Genomic DNA, 17,353 nt, shown 5'->3' with positions numbered 1-17,353 from the left:
ATCTCCACTAGTCTTAGTTCTACTGGATCTCTTCTCCACCAGTAGTTCTACTGTATCTCTTCTCAACTAGTCTTAGTTCTACTGGATCTGTTCTCCACCAGTAGTTCTACTGGATCTCTTCTCCACTAGTCTTAGTTCTACTGGATCTCTTCTCCACTAGTCTTAGTTCTACAGGATTTCTTCTCCACTAGTTTTAGTCGACTAAATATCATAAGATTTTAGTCGACTAAATCTACAGTTGATTCTGTCAACAAAAATGTATTTTTGGCGTCGTAATGGCACATTAAACTTGGTTACGTGCTGAAAATAGCCGATCTACAAGCTCACAACGCGTCACAGCGCAGTGAGCTTGCAGATCTGCTATTTTCAGAGCGCAACACCCGAGCACAACCAAGCATACAATGACTTGTCTTAGTTCTAATGGATCTCTTCTCCACTAGTCTTAGTTCTACTGGATCTCATCTCCACTAGTCTTAGTTCTACTGGATCTCTTCTCCACCAGTAGTTCTACTGGATCTCTTCTCCACTAGTCTTAGTTCTACTGGATCTCTTCTCCACTAGTCTTAGTTCTACTGGATCCCTTCTCCACCAGTAGTTCTACTGGATCTCTTCTCCACTAGTCTTAGTTCTACTGGATCTCTTCTCCACTAGTCTTAGTTCTACTGGATCTCTTCTCCACCAGTAGTTCTACTGGATCTCTTCTCAACTAGTCTTAGTTCTACTGGATCTGTTCTCCACCAGTAGTTCTACTGGATCTCTTCTCCACTAGTCTTAGTTCTACTGGATTTCTTCTCCACCAGTAGTTCTACTAGATCTCTTCTCCACTAGTCTTAGTTCTACAGGATCTCTTCTCCACTAGTCTTAGTTCTACTGGATCTCATCTCCACTAGTCTTAGTTCTACTGGATCTCTTCTCCACCAGTAGTTCTACTGGATCTCTTCTCCACTAGTCTTAGTTCTACTGGATCTCTTCTCCACTAGTCTTAGTTCTACTGGATCCCTTCTCCACCAGTAGTTCTACTGGATCTCTTCTCCACTAGTCTTAGTTCTACTGGATCTCTTCTCCACTAGTCTTAGTTCTACTGGATCTCTTCTCCACCAGTAGTTCTACTGGATCTCTTCTCAACTAGTCTTAGTTCTACTGGATCTGTTCTCCACCAGTAGTTCTACTGGATCTCTTCTCCACTAGTCTTAGTTCTACTGGATTTCTTCTCCACCAGTAGTTCTACTAGATCTCTTCTCCACTAGTCTTAGTTCTACAGGATCTCTTCTCCACTAGTCTTAGTTCTACTGGATCTTTTCTCCAGTAGTCTTAGTTCTACTGGATCTCTTCTCCACTAGTCTTAGTTCCACTGGATCTCTTCTCCACTAGTCTTAGTTCTACTGGATCTCATCTCCACTAGTCTTAGTTCTACTGGATCTCATCTCCACTAGTCTTAGTTCTACTGGATCTTTTCTTTACTAGTCTTAGTTCTACTGGATCTCTTCTCCACCAGTAGTTCTACTGGATCTCTTCTCCACTAGTCTTAGTTCTACTGGATCTCTTCTTCACTAGTCTTAGTTCTACTGGATCTCTTCTCCACCAGTAGTTCTACTGGATCTCATCTCCACTAGTCTTAGTTCTACTGGATCTCTTCTCCACCAGTAGTTCTACTGGATCTCTTCTCCACCAGTAGTTCTACTGGATCTCTTCTCAACTAGTCTTAGTTCTACTGGATCTGTTCTCCACCAGTAGTTATACTGGATCTCTTCTCCACTAGTCTTAGTTATACTGGATCTCTTCTCCACTAGTCTTAGTTCTACTGGATCTCTTCTCCACCAGTAGTTATACTGGATCTCTTCTCCACTAGTCTTAGTTATACTGGATCTCTTCTCCACTAGTCTTAGTTCTACTGGATCTCTTCTCCACCAGTAGTTCTACTGGATCTCTTCTCCACTAGTCTTAGTTCTACTGGATCTCTTCTCCACTAGTCTTAGTTCTACTGGATCTCTTCTCCACCAGTAGTTCTACTGGATCTCATCTCCACTAGTTTTAGTTCTACTGGATCTCTTCTCCACCAGTAGTTCTACTGTATCTCTTCTCAACTAGTCTTAGTTCTACTGGATCTGTTCTCCACCAGTAGTTCTACTGGATCTCTTCTCCACTAGTCTTAGTTCTACTGGATCTCTTCTCCACTAGTCTTAGTTCTACAGGATTTCTTCTCCACTAGTTTTAGTCGACTAAATATCATAAGATTTTAGTCGACTAAATCTACAGTTGATTCTGTCAACAAAAATGTATTTTTGGCGTCGTAATGGCACATTAAACTTGGTTACGTGCTGAAAATAGCCGATCTACAAGCTCACAACGCGTCACAGCGCAGTGAGCTTGCAGATCTGCTATTTTCAGAGCGCAACACCCGAGCACAACCAAGCATACAATGACTTGTCTTAGTTCTAATGGATCTCTTCTCCACTAGTCTTAGTTCTACTGGATCTCTTCTCCACCAGTAGTTCTACTGGATCTCTTCTCCACTAGTCTTAGTTCTACTGGATCTCTTCTCCACTTGTCTTAGTTCTACTGGATCTCTTCTCCACTAGTCTTAGTTCTACTGGATCTTTTCTCCACTAGTCTTAGTTCTACTGGATCTTTTCTCCACTAGTCTTAGTTCTACTGGATCTCTTCTCCACTAGTCTTAGTTCTAGTGGATCTTTTCTCCACTAGTCTTAGTTCTACTGGATCTCTTCTCCACTAGTCTTAGTTCTACTGGATCTCTTCTCCACTTGTCTTAGTTCTAGTGGATCTTTTCTCCACTAGTCTTAGTTCTACTGGATCTGTTCTCCACCAGTAGTTCTACTGGATCTCATCTCCACTAGTCTTAGTTCTACTGGATCTCTTCTCCACCAGTAGTTCTACTGGATCTCTTCTCCACTAGTTTTAGTTCTACTGGATCTCTTCTCCACTAGTCTTAGTTCTACTGGATCCCTTCTCCACCAGTAGTTTTACTGGATCTCTTCTCCACTAGTCTTAGTTCTACTGGATCTCTTCTCCACTAGTCTTAGTTCTACTGGATCTCTTCTCCACCAGTAGTTCTACTGGATCTCTTCTCAACTAGTCTTAGTTCTACTGGATCTGTTCTCCACCAGTAGTTCTACTGGATCTCTTCTCCACTAGTCTTAGTTCTACTGGATTTCTTCTCCACCAGTAGTTCTTCTAGATCTCTTCTCCACTAGTCTTAGTTCTACAGGATCTCTTCTCCACTAGTCTTAGTTCTACTGGATCTCTTCTCCACTAGTCTTAGTTCTACTGGATCTTTTCTCCAGTAGTCTTAGTTCTACTGGATCTCTTCTCCACTAGTCTTAGTTCCACTGGATCTCTTCTCCACTAGTCTTAGTTCTACTGGATCTCATCTCCACTAGTCTTAGTTCTACTGGATCTCATCTCCACTAGTCTTAGTTCTACTGGATCTTTTCTTTACTAGTCTTAGTTCTACTGGATCTCTTCTCCACCAGTAGTTCTACTGGATCTCTTCTCCACTAGTCTTAGTTCTACTGGATCTCTTCTCCACTAGTCTTAGTTCTACTGGATCTCTTCTCCACCAGTAGTTCTTTTTTTTTTCTAAATTTTTTTATCCCGCGATTTTTGTAACCCATTTTTTTTTCACCCGGTGCCAATTTCCTAAGTGATCCTGGGCGCTACACCAGCCCTACACCAGTCCCCCACAGTAGGGAGGCCAGGGCCGAGCTCATGCTTCCTTCAGGCATGAGAGCCAACTGACCTTCTTGTCACCTGACAGGGGGGAGTTTCCCTGGTTGGACGTAGCGCGTGGAAGGAACACGTTATTCCAACCAGTTCCCTTCCCCTCCATCAGGCGCCCCGGCTGTCATGGGGGAGGCGGTATAGCGACCAGGATTACTACATGTTTTTGTGAGGGTATTAACTACCCTAGGAGACACGGGGAGAACATGCAAACTCCACACAGAGTAGGCCCTTTCGCCAACCCCACCTAGGGTATGGGCGCTGATGACGCGGAGGAGAAGACACGCCCCCAGCGCCCACAGCGTCCCCGGCGGGAATCGAACCCAGGACCTTCTAGCTGTGAGGCGACAGCGCTACCGACTGCGCCACCGTGCCTCGGATCCACCAGTAGTTCTACTGGATCTCATCTCCACTAGTCTTAGTTCTACTGGATCTCTTCTCCACCAGTAGTTCTACTGGATCTCTTCTCAACTAGTCTTAGTTCTACTGGATCTCTTCTCCACCAGTAGTTCTACTGGATCTCTTCTCCACTAGTCTTAGTTCTACTGGATCTCTTCTCCACTAGTCTTAGTTCTACTGGATCTCTTCTCCACCAGTAGTTCTACTGGATCTCATCTCCAGTAGTCTTAGTTCTATTGGATCTCTTCTCCACCAGTAGTTCTACTGGATCTCTTCTCAACTAGTCTTAGTTCTACTGGATCTGTTCTCCACCAGTAGTTCTACTGGATCTCTTCTCCACTAGTCTTAGTTCTACTGGATCTCTTCTCCACTAGTCTTAGTTCTACAGGATTTCTTCTCCACTAGTTTTAGTCGACTAAATATCATAAGATTTTAGTCGACTAAATCTACAGTTGATTCTGTCAACAAAAAATTATTTTTGGCGTCGTAATGGCACTTTACACTTGGTTACTAGCTGAAAATAGCCGATCTACAAGCTCACAAAGCGTCACAGTGCATTGAGCTTGCAGATCTGCTATTTTCAGAGCGCAACACCCGAGCGCAACCGAGCATAAAATGACTTGTCTTAGTTCTACTGGATCTCTTCTCCACTAGTCGTAGTTCTACTGGATCTCTTCTCCACCAGTAGTTCTACTGGATCTCTTCTCCACTAGTCTTAGTTCTACTGGATCTCTTCTCCACTTGTCTTAGTTCTACTGGATCTCTTCTCCACTAGTCTTAGTTCTACTGGATCTCTTCTCCACTAGTCTTAGTTCTACTGGATCTCTTCTCCACCAGTAGTTCTACTGGATCTCTTCTCAACTAGTCTTAGTTCTACTGGATCTGTTCTCCACCAGTAGTTCTACTGGATCTCTTCTCCACTAGTCTTAGTTCTACTGGATCTCTTTTCCACTAGTCTTAGTTCTACAGGATCTCTTCTCCACTAGTCCCTCCCTAACATTTTAGTGTAAGAAGTTAAAATCCTTTATGAAATAGATGCATATTAATTGTAATACCATTCTAAAATACTGTGAAACCCAGGAATTAAGACAATGTTACTAGTTATAAAATAATCAAATGTTTCTTTGTCCCTCTTGGGGAGATTAATTTTGCAGCCTAAATTCAGGCATTGGAAGTTCAACAAAAACATACTATAACTAGAAAAAGTGCTCCTCGGAGCACAGGTCTCCGCCAGGTCAGGTTGGCTATTGTGGCCTCCTGGTGGCGCTATAATAGGCCAATTTGAAAAGGTTGCCATTTTTTCTTAGGCCTTGCACGACAATCGGACACTGACTGCATTCATGATTTGAGGCATTTTGTTAAAAACATTTGTTTTGCTAAATTAGACCTGCTAGTGGCGCTATAACAGGCTAATGTTAAAAGGGTGGCATTTGTATCTCAACATAGTGTGAATGTGCGTGCAAAGTTTGACCGCAATTGGACGGTGCGTTCATGATTTGCGGAATTTTATTCAAAACAAGCCAATAATGCAAACTTTAGATGTCAATCTTAGCCAATAAGGATGGAATATGAAAGATCAAACACATCCGACTTGATCACATGACTATAGAGATCATGTGTACCGATTTGCGTGAAATTTGGATAAAAATGGAAGTTGTAGTATAAAATAATGTGTTTTACATAAGTTGGCCTTCTGGTGGCACTATAAAAGGCAGATGTGAAAAATGCAGGGCAAAGGTTTTTTCTTGACCTCTAGGGAGTGTGCATACAAAGTTTTACACAGATCGGTGCAGTTATAGGTAAAAACACGAATCGGCCTGTTATAGCGCCACCATGAGGCTTTTTTGAAAAATGTCAAATGGTATTTCTTCCTCGGCCTAATGGGAATGTGCGTGCAAAACTTGACGGAAATTGCATGCTATGTTCATGATTTGAGGCATTTTGTTCAAAATGGAGCACTCCTGCAAACTTTGGAAGACATTTTTAGCCAATCAGGATGAAATATGAAAAATCTGAGCTGTTTCGTTTAATGACTATAGAGATACTGTGTACTGATTTGCGTGTTTTTTGGACAAAATCTGTAGGAGTACTGTCAATTTTTGTTGGCACAAATCGGCCTCCTGGTGGCGCTATAAAAGGCCTATGAGAAAAATTTGGGGCAGAGGTTCTGAATTGGCATCCAGGGAGTGTGTGTGCACAGTTTCGCTGCAATCAAGCCAACGGTGCCGGAGATTAGCTGGTGACAGACGGACGGACGGACACACGGACACACGGACGGACAGGGGGAAAAACATACTCTCTCGCCATGCCTTTCGGCCTGGCGGAGACAATAAACAAGGTTTTCACACACACACACGCACAGGGCCGCATTAACCGCGGAACTTAGTGGAACTTGTGTTCCACGGCCTGAGCCTGCAGGGGCCCTGTGTGAATTATGTATTTAAAAATATATATATTATTGTAAAAAATAAAATAAATTATATTATTATTATTTTATTATAATATTATATATATTCTTCTTCTTCTTATTTATAAAAATGTATATATTCGGGCCCTGCTGTGTGAATTATATATATTTAGAAACATATGTTGCTTTATTTTTAATGTTGCGCGGCAGAACAGATGCAAACCTCTTGCATACCGTTGCTGGTACTGATGTGTCACTTCTACTTCCTGTAAGTAGACAAAAAAATAAAACTACTGTCGACTAATCTTTACAAGCGGCTCTTATTTTGAAATCCTCCGCTTTTAGGGTAAGTTTGTTTCTGTTAACCAGTATGACTGCTATCATGGTCTGTGACCGCAACACAAATAAACAAGAACCATGTGGATTAAACGCAAGATTTGGGCCAACGTTCATATTATTTACGATATGAAAACCAGCTCCTGTGACTTAAACATTGTACAAACTTTGGAAGTGCCGTGCATTAAACTCTTTGAACCTCGGCGCAGCATGGTGAGTTAACCTGACAATGAAGATGTGTGTGCGTGTGTGTGTTTGTTTGAAGTAGACTGTATCAATCTCACGTGCTGTGTTTGAATAATGTAGCTCACGGTTGTTAATGTCATCTCTGTCTGTCTGTCTGTCTGTCTGTCTGTCTGTCTGTCTTAGTGCTACCATAATGTACACTGTGAAAATCTAAATGACATATTCTAAATACATTTGTACTGTGCAAATAGCTGAATAGGATGGGTATAGGTCTACGCTACTGTATTTTAACATCAGTCGGTCATAATGGTGAGCCATAATATTATTTTCTGAGGTGGTAAAAAGGTTGAGAACCACTGCGGTAGACTTCAAGAGGTCTTTTTACTTTAACTTTTCAAGTACATTTCAGAGCCTGTACTTTTGTACTTTTACTTGAGTAATTAGTTGAATGAGTACTTTTACTAAAGTCGCTTTTTACATAAGTAAATGTATCTGAGGCTACTTCTACTTTAAGTGAAGAAAGTGAGTAGTACTTTTACCATCTCTGCTGAGTATTGTTTTCTCAATTCTAAACTTGAATTGTTTAATTTCTTATGAAGAATAAGAAAATAAATATGAAACATTTGTTACCCATCTCATCACCATATGTCTAGTAGGCTACGACTGTAATGACCATAAAGTAACCTCCTTAATAATAAATGTAATTTGTAATGATAGACACTGTAGTCATAGCATAGACTGAAGTTGGAAAGGCTCTGCCCAGTGCCTGTGTCAGCACCGATCGTGCTGGCGGTGGCACGTGCACCAAACGCACGTGCGCGTGAACGCACCCAATATTGTCCGATTAATGTTGAGGGGGGGCCTTTGATTTGGTGTAGTTCCACGGCCCTGAGGGGCCTTAATGCGGCCCTGCACACGCACGCACGCACGCACGCACGCACGCACATTACTTTTGGATTACTTTTAAGCAAAACTCTATTTAATTTGATAAAACAAGTTTTACTATTGATAGCCGGCCTGGAATTTCGTCATTTTAGGGGCAAGGCCACTTTGGTCTTTGGTGTTGTCAATTGCAAGGGCAAGAAGGCCATCAAATAAAACGATGATTTTTAAGTCCACGGAAATAATGAATTTAACTTGAAGGTTAAGGATGATTTAATTTTAACATAGTACAAGAATAGTATAACTATCTGTGAAATATAACCCATTTATTTCATAAAATTATGTATTGGGAAATTAGCTATATTTGTACAAAGTCATAATGTATTGGTCTCAATATTTGTCACATTCAGCCCTGGACTTCACTGACTGTAGGGGTCAATCACATTAGAATCACAGATTAGAGATTTTATGTATTTTCCCCACAAGTTATTTTGAACTTGCACTATTAATGACTTTAGTTGATTTTTCACTATTTAAAATATAGTATTTCTTAATTATTAGTAACTATAGCTAATACAAATATTAAACAGAAACAAAAAAAATATATTAATAATTATAGCTTGCAGATTGGCTTTTTTTCACCATTTTAAATTGTTTTAAAATAATAATTTTAAAAAAGGAACAGTTTTTCCAACCGACAGTGACAATATTTAGCCTATATAGGGTTGTGTATCAGTGTATGAGTCAGTTTGAGCAGATTTCATTCTAATGGGCTACTATGACTGCCTATACATTTCATGGGCCTGGGTAGGTCAACCTGGCCTGGCGGAGATCTACCCTGCCGTGCGGAGCAGCGCAACAGGTGAAGGCAATTAACGTAAAGAGGAGCTGTGCACCAAAAACGGCACAAACAATGTCAAACTGTCACATTCTATCTGCTGAAATAAACTTCCCATTTGGATCATTGTTGACACATGAAGAGAACATGGATATTGTTTGAAAAAGGATTATATGTATTGTCCATCAGAGCGGTGAGATCACAGCTTCTCTCTACTTTTGTATGATATTGATGGCCTAAACTTTGAATTTGTTTGCAGTTATTAATTTGCATTGCTGTTGATCCGACGTCGGGTTTTCTCTCTCTTTCTCCCTCTCTCTCTCTCGCCCACCCGTGCGCTCTCTCATGCTCTCTCTTTCTCTCCCCCCTCTCTCTGTCAAAAGTGTTGCTTGGCTTCCGTGCATTATAAGCTGGAATAGAGGCTTGAAATCAAACCTACCACTGGTTATGTGCAACGTTTCACTTGATGTTGAATCTCAACCAGAGAACTGGTGTCGACCATTATCGTATTGACAGAGGTGCGCGCTGTGCGCCCTGGCCGTCTCCATGCATCCATTGCAGCCTGTGCGGAGTGTGCGCTCTGGCGGGTGGTTGTTTAGTGTGTGTACGTGACAACCAGGAATAGATTGGTGACCACCGGAGAGACGGGTGACAGCCGGAATGTAGACGGCATCCGGGAGCAGTTTGGGTTGGCGCCCCAGTCTGTGTCTTCCGTGAGGAAGAAGCCCAACAAATCCACGGTGAGGCCTTTAGGAGGGCCATTCAAGCAGGCCGTAAAAGGGAGCCTGCACCACCACGGGCCAAGACACCATCACACCAGAATAAAATGTTTGGAGCGGGGGAGTCTGGTGCAACGCTCAGGTCCTGGACCTGGTGAGACGGAGGAGGAGCCCGGCCAGGAGGCCATCCACAGAGCCTAGTCCCTCCACGTGCCAGAGCCTCTCCTCTCCCCCATTCCTGGCAGAGTAGTTTCGGACAAGCGTATTGAGTGGCCCTGTCTTTCCCTATTTAGGACTGACCGTGGGTAGCTACCTGGGACGTAAGTCGGGGCTTGATCAACCCTGGCTGGGTCACCTGGGCGAGGGTGTATGTTGCGAGACCCGAAACATCCTATGACCCCATGGCTACAACACTGATGATACGTCCCAGGTGCATCCATGTGATGTTTTTTTCGTTATAGTGTTATAATAATTTATAACTTGTTTGTAAAATTGTTGAGGGGAAGGGGAGAATGTAATCCGCCTGTAACCCACGTTACAACACCCCCGTTACTGTAATCCAGATTACTCATTTGAAAATGTACTGTAAGACGTTACCGTTTTTTTAACTCTGATTACGTAACGGCGTTACATGTAATCCGTTCCTTCCCAACCCTGCACACACACACACACACACACACACACACACACACACACACACACACACACACACACACACACACACACACACACACACACACACAGCTCTACTCACATCTCTCCAGGACAAAGTTACTGTCCAAGCTTGCATGTCTGACCGCCTGACGAAACATCTGAGGACAAAACACATCGACACCTTTAACAACAAAACCAGCTAAATGTTCTTAACAAACTAAAACATACTGACTGCTAACCTTGGGCAACTTACAACATGAAATATAAAAATGTACAGGCTTCAGTTCCAACACATTTTTAGCAATGAATTTTCAAAACTGTTCTTAAAGAGGTGGTGCCATGGGTTTGCACTTTTTCTGTTTTTCATGTGTCTATGAGGTTGATAGAACTTCATTGTTTTTATGGTGTTTTATGTCTTCTCTGACTATTTTGAGTTTCTACCTGGAGGCTGAAACCTTGAGGGTCAAACGTGCCAATAGAGAAACAGCGCTTTAGTGACATAGTAAAAACACAACAGGTGTGGGCATGAGGAGGAGGAGGGACTAGGACAGGTGGGTGGTGCTAAGGTGGTGGAGGAGGTGCTAAGGTGAGAACCAGGTATACTTAATGAACTGGAGGCGTGTCCACATACAAACATAATTTGAACAATTTCTGTACACTTTTTTTTTTTTTTGAATACCTGATGATTATGTTTTAGGGGAGGAAAAAATCACTGAAAATCACGGCACCCCGTCTTTAAGTATTTTATCCCATTTCCAGGCCTATATCAACCATACGGTGCAATAATGAGACTCTTACTCCAGTGTTCCATCAATGCACCAAGACAGACTCCAGCAAATGCCAGATCTACAAGCTAAACAACATATCACGGTGCAACGTGTTTGTGAGCTTGTAGATCTATAGTTTTTGTCACGTGACGTCCTGTATGCATTAGGCCGCCCTCACTCAGCTCCTGCAGCGCAGCGCTACATTTGACCATGTTACATGTTTCTCGTGTTATGTTGTTAAAGGGATAGTTCACCTAAAAAAACATTCTATCGATTAGTCACCCCATGGAGACTTGAATTGATAGATATTGTTTTGTTTTTGTCGCATTCCTAAGCCAATAATTAGGCAGTGGTTCCGGTAGGAGACACAAAGGAGACTTTTTGTGTCTCCTACCTGAACCGCTGGCGGTCATCAAATTATTGGCTTAGGAATGCGACAAAAACAAAACAATATCCATGAATTCAAGTCTCCATGGGGTGACTAATCGATAGAAAAAAAGTCATTTTGGGGGTGAACTATCCTTTTAAGACATGTTTTGGGACATGCTTCTTCATGATAAAAGAAAGGCGTTAATTAATGCTGCTAATAGCTGCTTCTTATGGGCTGTATCAATATGGTATGTTTATTGAGGCCATCCTTCTACACTAATTGACGAGCACACACATGGAGTGTTGTGGCCCAGTTGAACCCAGTCCCACAGCACACACATGGCGCAACTCCAAACTTTCCACAAACAATTCCTCAATATTCTGCCTAGAGCACCAGCTGCTTCCCAAAGCGTTACTGTACTTGCACGATGTACAATTAATATGAAAGGCATTATTACCAAATACTTATGCAAAGCACTTCCACAGGTAGTGCAACGTCATGCTAGATGTGAGGCCGAACTTCTAGTCATTATATAGTCATAGTCATTATAATTCACACACATGATAAGTTGTGTGCCTGTTTATCCATTATTCTGTTCTAATAATTATGATCAGTATCACCTAACCTATGAATCCCAATGCAATCTTGTATATTTTCACCCCACAGCACTCTGTATGTGTCTGTTCTGTCACTTTAGAGACGGTTCAGAGCGAGCCCGGTTTATACTTTGTCAAACGTCCAAACCAGTGGTGTAAAGCAACTAAGTACATTTACTCAACATGAAATATACACATAGACCTGTAGCATTGCAAAGTAAGTATTGTATTAAGACAAACATCTAATACATTAATAACTACACTGGCGTAGTTATATTAACCCATTAAGACCGGAACGCAATGTGTCAATTTTAGATTTCTTTGGCAGATCTAGAGGCCGGTGCCGCGCTATGAGCTTGTAGATCTGCTATTTATTGTAAAAAATCGTGAACATTTTTCCAAATCTTTGAATATATACATTTTTCAAAGCGAACATTTTGAACTCAAATCTGTGCTTCTGGGGATTCTACAAATGTCTTCTTTTGAAAAAAAAATGATGTTGCTACATCAGTGGTGCTCAACCTCAAGGCCCCCAAAATGATATGTATTTGGCCGCCATCTCAAAATATTTTGAACCCCAGAAGCAAAGATTTGAAAAAAAAAATAATATATATATGTCACAGGGTGTTTGGAGAGCCAGGGTGATTGAAGACAGAGCGCTTGTTTTTAGGCACGGGGCTTCGGGGCGATGCGGGGCTTTTCGAGACAGGGTTTATTAGAGAGGCTCGCGAGGAGGAGAAGGAGGACGCGGCGCTGCGAGGCGGGGGTTTATTACTCGAGGCTCGCGAGGAGGAGGAGCTCCTCCTCCTCCTTCTCCTTCTCCTCGAGGAGAAGGAGAACGCGGCGCCAAGAGGCGGGGCTTTGATGCGACGCGGACCTGTCTTTTGTTGTTCCCCCCCACATAGCAACCAGGAAGCTACGCTAGGGGAACGCTGAACACACGTTCACACGCACACGCTTGTCCATGACGGAGGCGCGCCGACTTAGTAGAGCTTGAGGCCGAGGAGGCGCGCCCTCGCGCCTCAAGGCGCGAGTGCCCGCGCTGACCGGCCGATGCTCTACTAGTCGACACAGCGCCGTTCGAGTTGTAAACCGATAGGGACAGAATAGTTCTTTTCATGGATCACTGTGTGTGTGTGTGTGTGTGTGTGTGTGTGTGTGTGTGTGTGTGTGTGTGTGTGTGTGTGTGTGTGTGTGTGTGTGTGTGTGTGTGTCAGGGAGAAACTAAAACAAAAGCCAGCAGAACACAATAAAAGTATCTTAACAGTCCATTGAAAGCATGAGCGCGTGTGCGCGCGCGTGTGTGTGTGACTGTGTGTGTGTGTGTGTGTGTGTGGTCGCGGCCGTATGCTTGTGCACAAGCCTGGCTTGTGGCTCCCTCTAGTGTTCCTTCTACACAATTGCTGGGTGGGTGGTAAAAACGAGCGAGCCTTCTTCAATCACCCTGGTTCTCCATTCACCCTGTAACATATATATTCAAAGACAACAACAACAATAAAATAGCAGATCTACAAGCTCATAGCGCTGCACTTGGTGCCGCGCTATGAGCTTGTAGATCTGCTATTTTTGAATAGCCAAAGAAATCTTAAAATGACACTGAGTTCCCGGTCTTAAAGATGGAGTGCCATGATATTTTTCAACCCTAAAACCTGATCATAAGGTATTATTATTATGTAAGGATTTTTTTCCAAAAAAAAAAAGTGTACAGTAAGTGTTAAAATGTTGTTTTTATGTAGACACACCCACCAGTTCATTAAGTATACCTGGTTTCACTTGGCACCACCCATCTAATCCAGTCCCTCCGCCTCCTCCTATAAGACCACCCACCTGTCCTAGTCCTTCCCCCTTATCACTAAAGGACTGCCCATGGTTCTGCCCATTTGTTTACAAAATGGCAGGAGGACAAATTGGACAAATACAGCCATATATGTTTGAACCTGAATCTGGTTCAGATGAAGATGAGGAGGAAGAAGAAGAACTACTCCATAACCGGAAAGCCTCATCAACCCTTTGCTCAAATCCCAAATGCTCATGTGTGCAACGGATAAATAAGGCTTAAAAGGACAACTTTGTTTTTTTTACAACCAAGGTTTATATTTTAGCTTGTAATTAAAGTAAATTATTTGATGGCCAGATGTGAGTTATTGGGGGCTAGAAGAGCTACTGTAAATAATAATAAAGAAAACGCTGGGTTATTGTGTAAAAAAATACATATTTAGCCACCGGACAGAATGCCTCCACCCACTGTAAAAAATATCGCAAAAATTGAAAGCAGTAAATTAAAACATTTTAACACTCATCTTTTATTTACTTTAATTACAATCTAAAACATAAACCTTGGTGGTAAAAAACTAAAGTTGTCCTTTCAACAGAACCATCAGTTGTCATACATTCTTACAGATGTGGTGATGTTCAATATCCTGTGATCCAAGTAGAACTTTATCTTTGACTATGGTATCCATTACATCAGTGACATTATTTATAGCATCACTGCACACATTTTACTATCATTACAATGCATTTGTATTCCTTCAACCTGACATTCCCATTTAAATGGGCTATGTATTCTTTCCATACATCCCCTTACTAGAAAATGGAAATATAAGCTACAGTATATTACAGTAGGCATATGCATATAAAACGTCTAACTAGATGCTCTCATAATGCTCTCAGAGCCATTTCCACCTCGATAATACACTTCTGTTTGCAGAGGCACATATAATTCGTCTCTTTTTTATTATATTGACAAACAATCACGCTATGTATCTAATCCAACTGAACTAGCTCTAGCGACCCTAACGTTGGCTGAGACTGTATGACTCGAGTTGGTCCCGCCCGCGTCGGTATGTTCTGCCGATTTAATGTAAATGTTTTACCTTCTGAACATCGTATGAAAAATCTAAAGCTAGGCGCCGTAACCTACATATGTCTGTTGTTCCGACGGCGTGAAACAACGCATCGATGGGCTCAAACAACCGTTTAAAACCTTAGTTTGTTGGCAGCCTGCGTTGAATTAACATGGAGGCTCGTCCCTGATCTAACTGTACGCCATGTTAAACGGCGATGCGCGTTCACGACCAGCACTGTCTCTGCACGTTGAATTCAACGCAGAGTCGCAGACCGGCACAAAACCCCGGTTTAAAAGGTTGTTTCAACCCATCCATTAATTTCTTCACACCGTCGTAACAACAGACGACTGTAGGTTACCGCGACTACCGTTACATTTTCCATACGATGTTCAGAAGCGATCTTATTGACGCTGAACTAAATCCCACAACTAAACGGTGGGGGAGGTCACAGACACAAGGCTATGTCAAACCGATTCATGCTCCTAAATCATTTTATTGGGGCTGGCGGATGTTTTAATTTACCAGTAACGCTCCTGAAGTGCTGCTTTCTGTGTCTCCAGGATAAATCGTCGGAATAGAACCTGGCTTCAGTACTTTCCTGTTTGCAAATCCCATATTGACTTGCACTAAGTTGGTGAAGCAGTCATCAACAAAATGGGAACTACACACCCGAAGCCTGGTAGAGGGGGCTGAGGGAATAATCCTGTCTTTATAAATGAAATTAAGCCATTGATCACGTTTGTCCGTGTCAATGGGCAAAGTGTGAAACGACTGTTTGATAGCTGTCACATAGAAGTTAGGCACATAACAACCTGCCATGGTCACACACGTGTGTTTGAGGCAGCTCCGCCCACAAAAGGTTGTAGTATAAATGACAATGATAATGAGGGGAGGTGCGGTGGGTGGGTATGGGCATTGTTACGTCAGTATGTCGCTGTTTTTGGATTGGCACGTTTGACTCTCAAGGTTTCGGCCTCCAGGAAGAAACTCCAAATAGTCAGAGAAGTCATGAAACACCATAAAACCACCAGCGGGGGCCTTAATGAAGTTCTATCAACCTCATAGACACATGAAAAACAGAAAAAGTGCAAAAACATGGCACCACCTCTTTAATGGGTTAAATAAAGTTTGCCTTTCATTGATAGGATAGTAGACTGACAGGAAATGGGGAGTGACACGCAGCAAAGGCCGTCGGGATCGGGACTCGAACTCGCGACATGCTGTCAGGCTACTTTGGAGCCTAGGTGCCCGGGCCGCTACGCCAGCGGCACCAGTTTCAGCCGCACCAGTTTCAGCCGCACCAGTTTCCAGAAAAACGTCTATTTTTTATACAGTGTGACGCGTTGTGAGCTTGTAGATCTCAAGAACAGATTCAGAGCTGTGCTACTGAATCTGTAGGGAGCCCCGTTCAGAACGTGTGAGTGTTGGCCTACAAGTGGGCGTGCCTTCAGATCAGGAAGCAGGCCGCGCTTTACCCAATCAAATGTAGTGGGCGGGATTTACATCTGTGCGTTCGCTTCCCACTGGAAACAAACCCAAACTCATTTAACAATAGCGTCCTCGGAGCCGACAAAAGAACGAAAAGTTAGTAACATTTTAACTTTTTCTTTCATCATAGAAATAAGTGGGCTTATAACCAAAACAATCCATGTTCTTTGGGATAAATGGTGTTAGTGTTCCGTGGAGAAATATTGTTAGTGGGAATGAAAACATAGGCGCACGGAAGTAGAGGGCTGAGGGCAGAGACCAAACGCCAGTTTCCAGTCATCATCGGTCTCTCCCCAGAGTCAAATACAAAAGTGAAAAACACTGGGGGCGCTATTTTCCTTTTTATTTGACGATGGGTTCCCAGATTGGTAGATCGGCTATTTTCACCATTTCATTTCCCTTCCCCCCTAATTTATGACATTTGTTAGATTTTTGTATTCATAAATGATGAAAATGCTTCCATTTTTGGGGGGAATAAAAAAAATATATTTTAAAATAATAATACAGTGATTAAAAACAAAGGGATGCTAACTCGCGACTAACAAAAATGGGTCCGTGACCCATAAATGGTTCCCGACCCAGTGTTTGGGAAACCGGTGCCCTAAAAGGACCCCTGGGGTCCCCGGATCTCACTCTGAGGAACCGCAGCATTAACTAAATGAATTAAAACCCAACGCAAACAAATAAAAGAGTTTGTCCCGATAAGCACAGTAAACATCTCACCTGACTGGAGGCTCTTCTCAACATGTCTGCTCTGGACCGAGGATCTGGATGAAGTGAAACGGGACAAAGATAGGAGACAGAACAGAGCGTTAAGGACATTAAAAGGGTTTCTGTTGTCAAAATAAGTGTTAAATAGTTCTATATTGTGATAGTAATCATTACTATAGAGTGTTTGTTCTGTAACAGTGTTAAAAAGCTCTATATCGTGATAGTAATCATTGCTATAGTTTGTTCAGATTTTTGTGAATGCTATTTTTAATAAATGTTAAAATGTAAGTAATTTTAACTGTAAGCCTAAAACAAAAACATATCAGATCTACAAGCTCACAACCTGTCGTAACTTCTCACACACACAAACACGCACACGCACACACACACACACACACACACACACACACACA

At 42.4% G+C, this 17,353-nt stretch overlaps 1 pseudogene across 1 annotated transcript in view; it reads right to left on the bottom strand.

The window, feature by feature from the left end:
* Positions 1-17,015, bottom strand: part of LOC308082043 (single-stranded DNA-binding protein, mitochondrial-like) — a 48,683-nt pseudogene extending 31,668 nt beyond the window's left edge. The window contains exons 1-2 of the transcript XR_013935066.1: positions 16,953-17,015; positions 10,260-10,317 (exon numbers count right to left, since the gene is read on the bottom strand). The product of XR_013935066.1 is annotated as a single-stranded DNA-binding protein, mitochondrial-like (transcript). The remainder of the gene's footprint in view (positions 1-10,259; positions 10,318-16,952) is intronic.
* Between the last annotated feature and the right edge of the window lie 338 nt (positions 17,016-17,353).

The sequence above is a fragment of the Gymnoscopelus braueri genome (assembly GCF_963280865.1).
Source record: "Gymnoscopelus braueri genome assembly, chromosome: 3".
In the NCBI taxonomy this organism is placed as follows: Eukaryota; Metazoa; Chordata; class Actinopteri; order Myctophiformes; family Myctophidae; genus Gymnoscopelus; species Gymnoscopelus braueri.
This window is presented reverse-complemented; position numbering and strand designations above follow the sequence as displayed.